Raw genomic sequence first — 16,495 nt, 5'->3', positions numbered from 1 at the left:
CTATACCATACACTCTATACCCTACACTATACACTCTATACCCTACACTCTACACTCTATACCATACACTCTATACCCTACACTCTATACCCTATACTCTACACTCTATACCCTACAGTCTATTCCCTACACTCTATACCCTACACACTATACCCTACACTCTGCACTCTATACCCTACACTCTATAACATACACTCTATACCCTACACTCTACACCCAAAACTCTACACTCTATACCCTACACTCTATGACCTACACTCTATACCCTATACTCTATACCCTACTCTCTACACTTTATACCCTACACTTTACACTCTATACCCTACATTCTATACCCTACACTCTACACTCTCTACCCCACACTCTGCACTCTATACCCTACTCTCTAAACCCTACACTCTATACCCTACACTCTACACTCTATACCCTACACTCTATACCCTACACTCTACACTCTATACCCTACACTCTACACTCTATACCCTACTCTCTAAACCCTACACTCTATACCTTACACTCTATACCCTACACTCTATATCCTACACTCTACACCCTACACTTTATACCTTACACTCTATACCCTACACTCTACACTCTACATCATACACTCTATACCCTACCCTCTATACCCTACACTCTATACCCTACAATCTATCCCCTACACTCTACACCCTTCACTTTATACCTTACACTCTATAACCTACACTCTATACCCTACACCCTACTCTCTATACCTCACACTCTATACCCTACACTCTATTCCATACACTCTATACCCTACACTCTATACCCTACACTCTACACTCTAAACTGTATACCATACACTCTATACCCTACACTCTACACCCTACACTCTATACCATACACTCTATACCCTACACTCTACACTCTATACCCTACACTCTATACCCTACACTATATACCCTACACCCTACGCTCTATACCCTACACTCTATACCTTACACTCTACACTCTATACCCTACACTCTATTCCATACACTCTATACCCTACACTCTATACCCTACACTCTACACTCTATACCCTACACTCTACACTTTACACTCTATACCCTACACTCTACACTCTATACCCTACACTCTATACCATACACTCTATACCCTACACTCTATACCCTACACTCTACACTCTAAACTGTATACCATACACTCTATACCCTACACTCTACACCCTACACTCTATACCATACACTCTATACCCTACACTCTACACTCTATACCCTACACTCTATACCCTACACTATATACCCTACACCCTACGCTCTATACCCTACACTCTATACCTTACACTCTACACTCTATACCCTACACTCTATTCCATACACTCTATACCCTACACTCTATACCCTACACTCTACACTCTATACCCTACACTCTACACTTTACACTCTATACCCTACACTCTATACCCTACACTCTATACTCTATACCCTACACTCTATACCGGACATTCTACACTCTATACCCTACACTCTATACCCTACACTCTAATCCCTACACTCTACACTCTATACCCTACACTCTATACCCTACACTCTATACCCTACACTCTACAATCTATACCCTACACTCTATACCCTAAACTCTATACCCTACACTCTATACCCTACACTCTACACTCTATACCCTACACTCTATACCATACACTCTATACCCTACACTCTACACTCTTTTCCCTACACTCTATACCATACACTCTATACCCTACACTCAATACCCTACACTATACACTCTATACCCTACACTCTACACTCTATAACATACACTCTATACCTTACACCCTATACCCTACACTCTACACTCTATACCCTACAATCTATACCCTACACTCTATACCCTACACTCTATACCCCACTCTCTATACCCTACACTCTACACTCTATAACCTACACTCTATACCATACACTCTATACCATACACTCTATACCCTACAGTCTATACCCTACACTCTACACTCTATACCATACATACAATACCCTACACTCTATACCCTACACTCTACACTCTATACCCTACTCTATACCCTACACTCTACACTCTATACCCTACACTCTATAACATACACTCTATACACTACACTCTATACCTTGCACTCTATACCCTACACTCTGCAGTCTACAATCTATACCCTACACGCTACACTCTATACCCTACACTCTATAACAAACACTCTATACCCTACACTATATACCATACACTCTATACCATACACTCTATACCGTACACTCTATACCCTACACTCTACACTCTATACTCTACACTCTATACCCTACACTCTATAACCTACACTGTATACCCTACACTCTACACTCTATACCCTACACTCTACACTCTACACTCTATGCTCTACACTTTATACCCTACACTCTACACTCTATACCATACACTCTATACCCTACACTCTACACTCTATACCCTACACTCTACACTCTACACTCTATGCCCTACACTTTATACCCTACACTCTACACTCTATACCATACACTCTATACTCTACACTCTATACCATACACTCCACACCCTACACTCTATACCATACACGCTATACCCTACACTCTACACTCTATACCCCACACTCTATAGCATACACTCTACACCCTACACTCTATACCATACACTCTAATCCCTACACTCTACACTCTATACCCTACACTCTATACCCTACACTCTATTCCATACACTCTATACCCTACACTCTATACCCTACACTCTACACTCCACACTCTATTCCATACACTCTATACCCTACACTCTATACCCTATACTCTACACTCTATACCCTACACTCTACACTCTGCACTCTAAACTCTATACCTTACACTCTATTCCATACACTCTATACCCTACACTCTATACCCTACACTCTACACTCTATACCCTACACTTTACACTTTACACACTATACCCTATACTCTACACTTTATACTCTATACCCTACACTCTATACCGTACATTCTACACTCTATACCCTACACTCTATACCATACACTCTATACCATACACTCTATACCCTACAGTCTATACCCTACACTCTACACTCTATACCATACATACAATACCCTACACTCTATACCCTACACTCTACACTCTATACCCTACAATCTATACCCTACACTCTATACCCTACTCTATACCCTACACTCTACACTCTATACCCTACACTCTATAACATACACTCTATACACTACACTCTATACCTTGCACTCTATACCCTACACTCTGCAGTCTACAATCTATACCCTACACGCTACACTCTATACCCTACACTCTATAACAAACACTCTATACCCTACACTATATACCATACACTCTATACCATACACTCTATACCGTACACTCTATACCCTACACTCTACACTCTATACTCTACACTCTATACCCTACACTCTATAACCTACACTGTATACCCTACACTCTACACTCTATACCCTACACTCTACACTCTACACTCTATGCTCTACACTTTATACCCTACACTCTACACTCTATACCATACACTCTATACCCTACACTCTACACTCTATACCCTACACTCTACACTCTACACTCTATGCCCTACACTTTATACCCTACACTCTACACTCTATACCATACACTCTATACTCTACACTCTATACCATACACTCCACACCCTACACTCTATACCATACACGCTATACCCTACACTCTACACTCTATACCCCACACTCTATAGCATACACTCTACACCCTACACTCTATACCATACACTCTAATCCCTACACTCTACACTCTATACCCTACACTCTATACCCTACACTCTATTCCATACACTCTATACCCTACACTCTATACCCTACACTCTACACTCCACACTCTATTCCATACACTCTATACCCTACACTCTATACCCTATACTCTACACTCTATACCCTACACTCTACACTCTGCACTCTAAACTCTATACCTTACACTCTATTCCATACACTCTATACCCTACACTCTATACCCTACACTCTACACTCTATACCCTACACTTTACACTTTACACACTATACCCTATACTCTACACTTTATACTCTATACCCTACACTCTATACCGTACATTCTACACTCTATACCCTACACTCTATACCCTACACTCTAATCCCTACACTCTACACTCTATACCCTACACTCTATACCCTACGCTCTATACCCTACACTCTACACTCTATATCCTACACTCTATACCCTACACTCTATACCCTACACTCTATACCCTACACTCTACACGCTATATCCTACACTCTATACCCTACACTCTATACCCTACACTCTACACTCTATACCCTACACTCTATACCATACACTCTATACTCTACACTCTACACTCTATTCCCTACACTCTATACCATACACTCTATACCCTACACTATACACTCTATACCCTACACTCTACACTCTATACCATACACTCTATACCCTACACTCTATACCCTATACTCTACACTCTATACCCTACAATCTATTCCCTACACTCTATACCCTACACACTATACCCTACACTCTGCACTCTATACCCTACACTCTATAACATACACTCTATACCCTACACTCTACACCCAAAACTCTACACTCTATACCCTACACTCTATGACCTACACTCTATACCCTATACTCTATACCCTACTCTCTACACTTTATACCCTACACTTTACACTCTATACCCTACATTCTATACCCTACACTCTACACTCTCTACCCCACACTCTGCACTCTATACCCTACTCTCTAAACCCTACACTCTATACCCTACACTCTACACTCTATACCCTACACTCTATACCCTACACTCTACACTCTATACCCTACACTCTACACTCTATACCCTACTCTCTAAACCCTACACTCTATACCTTACACTCTATACCCTACACTCTATATCCTACACTCTACACCCTACACTTTATACCTTACACTCTATACCCTACACTCTACACTCTACATCATACACTCTATACCCTACCCTCTATACCCTACACTCTATACCCTACAATCTATCCCCTACACTCTACACCCTTCACTTTATACCTTACACTCTATACCCTACACTCTATACCCTACACCCTACTCTCTATACCTCACACTCTATACCCTACACTCTATTCCATACACTCTATACCCTACACTCTATACCCTACACTCTACACTCTATACCCTACACTCTACACTTTACACTCTATACCCTACACTCTATACCCTACACTCTATACTCTATACCCTACACTCTATACCGTACATTCTACACTCTATACCCCACACTCTATACCCTACACTCTAATCCCTACACTCTACACTCTATACCCTACACTCTACACTCTATACCCTACACTCTATACCCTACACTCTATACCCTACACTTTACACTCTATACCCTACACTCTATACCATACATTCTATACCCTACACTCTACACTCTATTCCCTACACTCTATACCATACACTCTATACCCTACACTCTATACACTACACTCTACACATTATACCCTACACTATATACCCTACCCTCTACACTCTATACCCTACACTCTATACCATACACTCTATACCCTACACTCTATACCCTACACTCTACACTCTATACCCTACACTCTATACCCTACACTCTATACCCTACTCTCTACACTTTATAACCTACACTCTATACCCTACACTCTATACCCTACACTCTATACCCTACACTCTACACCCTACACTCTACACTTTACACTCTATACCCTACACTCTATACCCTACACTCTATACCCTACACTCTACATTTTATACCCTACACTCTATACCCTACACGCTATACCCTACACTCTATACCCTACACTCTATACCCTACACTCTGTACCCTACACTCTACACCCTACACTCTATACCCTACACCCTATACCCTACACTCGATACCCTACACTCTACACCTTACACTCTATACCCTACACTCTATACCCTACACTCTATACCCTACACTCTATACCCTACACTCTACACTCTATACCCTACACTCTATACCCTACACTCTATACCCTACACTCTACACCATACACTCTATACCCTACCCTCTATACCTTACACTCTCTACCCTACACTCTACACAGTATACCCTACACTCTATACCCTACACTCTATACCCTACACTCTACACTTTATACCCTACACTCTATACCCTACACTCTATACCCTACACTCTACACCATACACTCTATACCCTACCCTCTATACCTTACACTCTATACCCTACACTCTACACAGTATACCCTACACTCTATACCTTACACTCTACACTCTATACCCTACACTCTATACCATACACTCTATACCCTACACTCTATACCCTACACTCTACACTTTATACACTACACTCTATACCCTACACTCTATACCTTACACTCTGTACCCTACACTCTACACAGTATACCCTACACTCTATACCCTACACTCTATACCCTACACTCTACACTTTATACCCTACACTCTATACCCTACACTCTATACCCTACACTCTACACCATACACTCTATACCCTACCCTCTATACCTTACACTCTATACCCTACACTCTACACAGTATACCCTACACTCTATACCCTACACTCTACACTCTATACCCTACACTCTATACCATACACTCTATACCCTACACTCTATACCCTACACTCTACACTCTATACCCTACACTCTATTCCATACACTCTATACCCTACACTCTATACCCTATACTCTACACTCTATACCCTACACTCTGCACTTTACACTCTATACCCTACACTCTATACTCTATACCCTACACTCTATACCGTACATTCTACACTCTATACCCTACACTCTATACCCTACACTCTAATCCCTACACTCTACACTCTATACCCTACACTCTACACCCTACACTCTATACCCTACACTCTATACCCTACACTCTATACCCTACACTCTATACCATACACTCTACACTCTATTCCCTACACTCTATACCATACACTCTATACCCTACACTCTATACCCTACACTATAAACTCTATACCCTACACTCTACACTCTATACCATACCCTCTATACCCTACACTCTATACCCTACACTCTACACTCTATACCATACCCTCTATACCCTACACTCTATACCCTACACTCTACACTCTATACCCTACAATCTATACCCTACACTCTATACCCTACACTCTATACCCTACACTCTATACCCTACACTCTACACTCTATACCCTACACTCTACACTTTACACTCTATACCCTACACTCTATTCCATACACTCTATACCCTACACTGTATACCCTACACTCTACACTCTATACCCTACAATCTACACTTTACACTCTATACCCTACACTCTATACCCTACACTCTATACTCTATACCCTACACTCTATACCGTACATTCTACACTCTATACCCTACACTCTATACCCTACACTCTAATCCCTACACTCTACACTCTATACCCTACACTCTATACCCTACACTCTATACTCTACACTCTACACTCTATACCCTACACTCTATACCCTACACTCTATACCCTACACTCTATACCCTACACTCTACACTCTATACCCTACGCTCTATACCATACACTCTATACCCTACACTCTACACTCTATTCCCTACACTCTATACCATACACTCTATACCCTACACTCAATACCCTACACTATACACTCTATACCCTACACTCTACACTCTATAACATACACTCTATACCTTACACCCTATACCCTAAACTCTATACCCTACAATCTATACCCTACACTCTATACCCTACACTCTATACCCTACTCTCTATACTCTACACTCTACACTCTATACCCTACACTCTATACCATACACTCTATACCATACACTCTATACCCTACAGTCTATACCCTACACTCTACACTCTATACCATACACTCTATACCCTACACTCTATACCCTACACTCTACACTCTATACCCTACAATCTATACCCTACACTCTATACCCTACACTCTATACCCTACACTCTACACTTTATACCCTACACTCTATACCCTACACTCTATACCCTACACTCTATACCCTACACTCTATATTCTACACTCTATACCCTACACTCTACACTCTATACCCTACACTCTATACCCTACAATCTATACCCTACACTCTACACTTTATACCCTACACTCTATACCCTACACTCTATACCCTCCACTCTATACCCTACACTCTACACTCTATACCCTACACTCTACACTTTACACTCTATACCCTACACTCTATACCCTACACTCTACACTTTATACCCTACACTCTATACCCTACACTCTATACCCTACATTCTATACCCTACACGCTATACCCTACACTCTATACCCTACACTCTATACCCTACACTCTACACTTTATACCCTACACTCTATACCCTACACTCTATACCCTACATTCTATACCCTACACGCTATACCCTACACTCTATACCCTACACTCTACACCCTACACTCTATACCCTACACTCTATACCCTACACTCTATACCCTACACTCTACACTCTATACCCTACACTCTATACCATACACTCTACACTCTATTCCCTACACTCTATACCATACACTCTATACCCTACACTCTATACCCTACACTATAAACTCTATACCCTACACTCTACAATCTATACCATACCCTCTATACCCTACACTCTATACCCTACACTCTACACTCTATACCATACCCTCTATACCCTACACTCTATACCCTACACTCCACACTCTATACCCTACAATCTATACCCTACACTCTATACCCTACACTCTATACCCTACACTCTACACTCTATACCCTACACTCTACACTTTACACTCTATACCCTACACTCTATTCCATACACTCTATACCCTACACTGTATACCCTACACTCTACACTCTATACCCTACAATCTACACTTTACACTCTATACCCTACACTCTATACCCTACACTCTATACTCTATACCCTACACTCTATACCGTACATTCTACACTCTATACCCTACACTCTATACCCTACACTCTAATCCCTACACTCTACACTCTATACCCTACACTCTATACCCTACACTCTATACTCTACACTCTACACTCTATACCCTACACTCTATACCCTACACTCTATACCCTACACTCTATACCCTACACTCTACACTCTATACCCTACGCTCTATACCATACACTCTATACCCTACACTCTACACTCTATTCCCTACAGTCTATACCATACACTCTATACCCTACACTCAATACCCTACACTATACACTCTATACCCTACACTCTACACTCTATAACATACACTCTATACCTTACACCCTATACCCTAAACTCTATACCCTACAATCTATACCCTACACTCTATACCCTACACTCTATACCCTACTCTCTATACTCTACACTCTACACTCTATACCCTACACTCTATACCATACACTCTATACCATACACTCTATACCCTACAGTCTATACCCTACACTCTACACTCTATACCATACACTCTATACCCTACACTCTATACCCTACACTCTACACTCTATACCCTACAATCTATACCCTACACTCTATACCCTACACCCTACACTCTACACTTTATACCCTACACTCTATACCCTACACTCTATACCCTACACTCTATACCCTACACTCTATATTCTACACTCTATACCCTACACTCTACACTCTATACCCTACACTCTATACCCTACACTCTATACCCTACACTCTACACTTTATACCCTACACTCTATACCCTACACTCTATACCCTCCACTCTATACCCTACACTCTACACTCTATACCCTACACTCTACACTTTACACTCTATACCCTACACTCTATACCCTACACTCTACACTTTATACCCTACACTCTATACCCTACACTCTATACCCTACATTCTATACCCTACACGCTATACCCTACACTCTATACCCTACACTCTATACCCTACACTCTACACTTTATACCCTACACTCTATACCCTACACTCTATACCCTACATTCTATACCCTACACGCTATACCCTACACTCTATACCCTACACTCTATACCCTACACTCTACACCCTACACTCTATACCCTACACTCTATACCCTACACTCTATACCCTACACTCTACACTCTATACCCTACACTCTATACCATACACTCTACACTCTATTCCCTACACTCTATACCATACACTCTATACCCTACACTCTATACCCTACACTATAAACTCTATACCCTACACTCTACAATCTATACCATACCCTCTATACCCTACACTCTATACCCTACACTCTACACTCTATACCATACCCTCTATACCCTACACTCTATACCCTACACTCTACACTCTATACCCTACAATCTATACCCTACACTCTATACCCTACACTCTATACCCTACACTCTATACCCTACACTCTACACTCTATACCCTACACTCTACACTTTACACTCTATACCCTACACTCTATTCCATACACTCTATACCCTACACTGTATACCCTACACTCTACACTCTATACCCTACAATCTACACTTTACACTCTATACCCTACACTCTACACCCTACACTTTATACTCTATACCCTACACTCTATACCGTACATTCTACACTCTATACCCTACACTCTATACCCTACACTCTAATCCCTACACTCTACACTCTATACCCTACACTCTATACCCTACACTCTATACTCTACACTCTACACTCTATACCCTACACTCTATACCCTACACTCTATACCCTACACTCTATACCCTACACTCTACACTCTATACCCTACGCTCTATATCATACACTCTATACCCTACACTCTACACTCTATTCCCTACAGTCTATACCATACACTCTATACCCTACACTCAATACCCTACACTATACACTCTATACCCTACACTCTACACTCTATAACATACACTCTATACCTTACACCCTATACCCTAAACTCTATACCCTACAATCTATACCCTACACTCTATACCCTACACTCTATACCCTACTCTCTATACTCTACACTCTACACTCTATACCCTACACTCTATACCATACACTCTATACCATACACTCTATACCCTACAGTCTATACCCTACACTCTACACTCTATACCATACACTCTATACCCTACACTCTATACCCTACACTCTACACTCTATACCCTACAATCTATACCCTACACTCTATACCCTACACTCTATACCCTACACTCTACACTTTATACCCTACACTCTATACCCTACACTCTATACCCTACACTCTATACCCTACACTCTATATTCTACACTCTATACCCTACACTCTACACTCTATACCCTACACTCTATACCCTACACTCTATACCCTACACTCTACACTTTATACCCTACACTCTATACCCTACACTCTATACCCTCCACTCTATACCCTACACTCTACACTCTATACCCTACACTCTACACTTTACACTCTATACCCTACACTCTATACCCTACACTCTACACTTTATACCCTACACTCTATACCCTACACTCTATACCCTACATTCTATACCCTACACGCTATACCCTACACTCTATACCCTACACTCTATACCCTACACTCTACACTTTATACCCTACACTCTATACCCTACACTCTATACCCTACATTCTATACCCTACACGCTATACCCTACACTCTATACCCTACACTCTATACCCTACACTCTATACCCTACACTCTACACCCTACACTCTATACCCTACACCCTATACCCTACATTCTATACCCTACACTCTACACCCTACACTCTATACCCTACACTCTATACCCTACACTCTATACCCTACACTCTATACCCTACACTCTACACTCTATACCCTACACTCTACACTCTATACCCTACACTCTATCCCCTACACTCTATACCATACACTCTACACTCTATACCCTACACTCTATACCCTACACTCTACACCCTACACTATATACCCTACACTCTACACTCTATACCCTACACTCTCTACCCTACACTCTATACCATACACTCTATACCATACACTCTGTCCCCTACACTCTATACCATACACTTTACACTCTATACCCTACTTTCTATACCCTACACTCTACACTCTATACCCTACACTCTATACCCTACACTCTACACTCTATACCCTACACTCTACACTCTATACCCTACACTCTATACCCTACATTCTATACCCTACACGCTATACCCTACACTCTATACCCTACACTCTATACCCTACACTCTATACCCTACACTCTACACCCTACACTCTATACCCTACACCCTATACCCTACACTCTATACCCTACACTCTACACCCTACACTCTATACCCTACACTCTATACCCTACACTCTATACCCTACACACTATACCCTACACTCTACACCCTACACTCTATACCATACACTCTATACCCTACACTCTACACTCTATACCCTACAATCTATACCCTACACTCTATACCCTACACTCTACACTTTATACCCTACACTCTATACACTACACTCTATACCCTACACTCTATACCCTACACTCTATACCCTACACTCTATACCCTACATTCTACACTTTATACCCTACACTCTATACCCTACACTCTATACCCTACACTCTATACCCTACACTCTATACCCTACACTCTACACTCTATACCCTACACTCTATACCGTACATTCTACACTCTATACCCTACACTCTATACCCTACACTCTAATCCCTACACTCTACACTCTATACCCTACACTCTATACCCTACACTCTATACCCTACACTCTACACCCTACACTCTATACCCTACACTCTATACCCTACACTCTATACCCTACACTCTACACTCTATACCCTACACTCTATACCATACACTCTACACTCTATTCCCTACACTCTATACCATACACTCTATACCCTACACTCTATACCCTACACTATAAAATCTATACCCTACACTCTACACTCTATACCATACCCTCTATACCCTACACTCTATACCCTACACTCTACACTCTATACCATACCCTCTATACCCTACACTCTATACCCTACACTCTACACTCTATACCCTACAATCTATACCCTACACTCTATACCCTACACTCTATACCCTACACTCTATACCCTACACTCTACACTCTATACCCTACACTCTACACTTTACACTCTATACCCTACACTCTATTCCATACACTCTATACCCTACACTCTATACCCTACACTCTACACTCTATACCCTACAATCTACACTTTACACTCTATACCATACACTCTATACCCTACACTCTATACTCTATACCCTACACTCTATACCGTACATTCTACACTCTATACCCTACACTCTATACCCTACACTCTAATCCCTACACTCTACACTCTATACCCTACACTCTATACCCTACACTCTATACTCTACACTCTACACTCTATACCCTACACTCTATACCCTACACTCTATACCCTACACTCTACACTATACACCCTACACTCTACACTTTACACTCTATACCCTACACTCTATACCCTACACTCTACACTTTATACCCTACACTCTATACCCTACACTCTATACCCTACATTCTATACCCTACACGCTATACCCTACACTCTATACCCTACACTCTATACCCTACACTCTATACCCTACCCTCTACACTTTATACCCTACACTCTAAACCCTACACTCTATACCCTACATTCTATACCCTACACGCTATACCCTACACTCTATACCCTACACTCTATACCCTACACTCTATACCCTACACTCTACACCCTACACTCTATACCCTACACCCTATACCCTACATTCTATACCCTACACTCTACACCCTACACTCTATACCCTACACTCTATACCCTACACTCTATACCCTACACTCTATACCCTACACTCTACACTCTATACCCTACACTCTACACTCTATACCCTACACTCTATCCCCTACACTCTATACCATACACTCTACACTCTATACCCTACACTCTATACCCTACACTCTACACCCTACACTATATACCCTACACTCTACACTCTATAACCTACACTCTCTACCCTACACTCTATACCATACACTCTATACCATACACTCTGTCCCCTACACTCTATACCATACACTTTACACTCTATACCCTACTTTCTATACCTTACACTCTACACTCTATACCCTACACTCTACAATCTATACCCTACACTCTATACCCTACATTCTATACCCTACACGCTATACGCTACACTCTATACCCTACACTCTATACCTTACACTCTATACCCTACACTCTACACAGTATACCCTACACTCTATAACTTACACTCTACACTCTATACCCTACACTCTATACCATACACTCTATACCCTACACTCTATACCCTACACTCTACACTTTATACACTACACTCTATACCCTACACTCTATACCTTACACTCTGTACCCTACACTCTACACAGTATACCCTACACTCTATACCCTACACTCTATACCCTACACTCTACACTTTATACCCTACACTCTATACCCTACACTCTATACCCTACACTCTACACCATACACTCTATACCCTACCCTCTATACCTTACACTCTATACCCTACACTCTACACAGTATACCCTACACTCTATACCCTACACTCTACACTCTATACCCTACACTCTATACCATACACTCTATACCCTACACTCTATACCCTACACTCTACACACTATACCCTACACTCTATACCCTACACTCTATACCCTACACTCTACACTTTATACCCTACACTCTATACCCTACACTCCATACCCTACACTCTATACCCTACACTCTATACCCTACACTCTACACTCTATACCCTACACTCTATACCCTACACTCTATACCCTACACTCTATACCCTCCACTCTATACCCTACACTCTACACTCTACACCCTACACTTTACACACTATACCCTACACTATATACCCTACACTCTACACTTTATACCCTACACTCTATACCCTACACTCTATACCCTACACTCTATACCCTACACTCTACACTTTATACCCTACACTCTATACACTACACTCTATACCCTACACTTTATACCCTACACTCTACACCCTACACTCTATACCCTACACCCTATACCCTACACTCTATACCCTACACTCTACACCCTACACTCTATACCCTACACTCTATACCCTACACTCTATACCCTACACTCTACACTCTATACCCTACACTCTATACCCTACAATCTATACCATACACTCTATACCATACACTCTATACCATACACTCTATCCCCTACACTCTATACCATACACTCTACACTCTATACCCTACACTCTATACCCTACACTCTACACCCTACACTATATACCCTACACTCTACACTCTATACCCTACACTCTCTACCCTACACTCTATACCATACACTCTGTACCATACACTCTATCCCCTACACTCTATACCATACACTTTACACCCTATACCCTACTTTCTATACCCTACACTCTACACTCTATACCCTACACTCTATACCCTACACTCTACACTCTATACCCTACACTCTACACTCTATACCCTACACTCTACACCCTACACTCTATACCATACACTCTATACCCTACACTCTACACTCTATACCCTACACTCTATACCCTACACTCTATACCCTACACCCTACGCTCTATACCCTACACTCTATACCCTACACTCTACACTCTATACCCTACCCCTCTATTCCATACACTCTATACCCTACACTCTATACCCTATACTCTACACTCTATACCCTACACTCTGCACTTTACACTCTATACCCTACACTCTATACTCTATACCCTACACTCTATACCGTACATTCTACACTCTATACCCTACACTCTATACCCTACACTCTAATCCCTACACTCTACACTCTATACCCTACACTCTATACCCTACACTCTATACCCTACACTCTACACCCTACACTCTATACCCTACACTCTATACCCTACACTCTATACCCTACACTCTACACTCTATACCCTACACTCTATACCATACACTCTACACTCTATTCCCTACACTCTATACCATACCCTCTATACCCTACACTCTATACCCTACACTCTACACTCTATACCATACCCTCTATACCCTACACTCTATACCCTATACTCTACACTCTATACCCTACAATCTATACCCTACACTCTATACCCTACACTCTATACCCTACACTCTATACCCTACACTCTACACTCTATACCCTACACTCTACACTTTACACTCTATACCCTACAATCTACACTTTACACTCTATACCCTACACTCTATACCCTACACTCTATACCCTACACTCTACACTCTATACCCTACGCTCTATACCATACACTCTATACCCTACACTCTACACTCTATTCCCTACAGTCTATACCATACACTCTATACCCTACACTCAATACCCTACACTATACACTCTATACCCTACACTCTACACTCTATAACATACACTCTATACCTTACACCCTATACCCTAAACTCTATACCCTACAATCTATACCCTACAC

Source organism: Ranitomeya imitator, chromosome 1 (genome assembly GCF_032444005.1).
Source record: "Ranitomeya imitator isolate aRanImi1 chromosome 1, aRanImi1.pri, whole genome shotgun sequence".
Lineage (NCBI taxonomy): Eukaryota > Metazoa > Chordata > Amphibia > Anura > Dendrobatidae > Ranitomeya > Ranitomeya imitator.
This window is presented reverse-complemented; position numbering follows the sequence as displayed.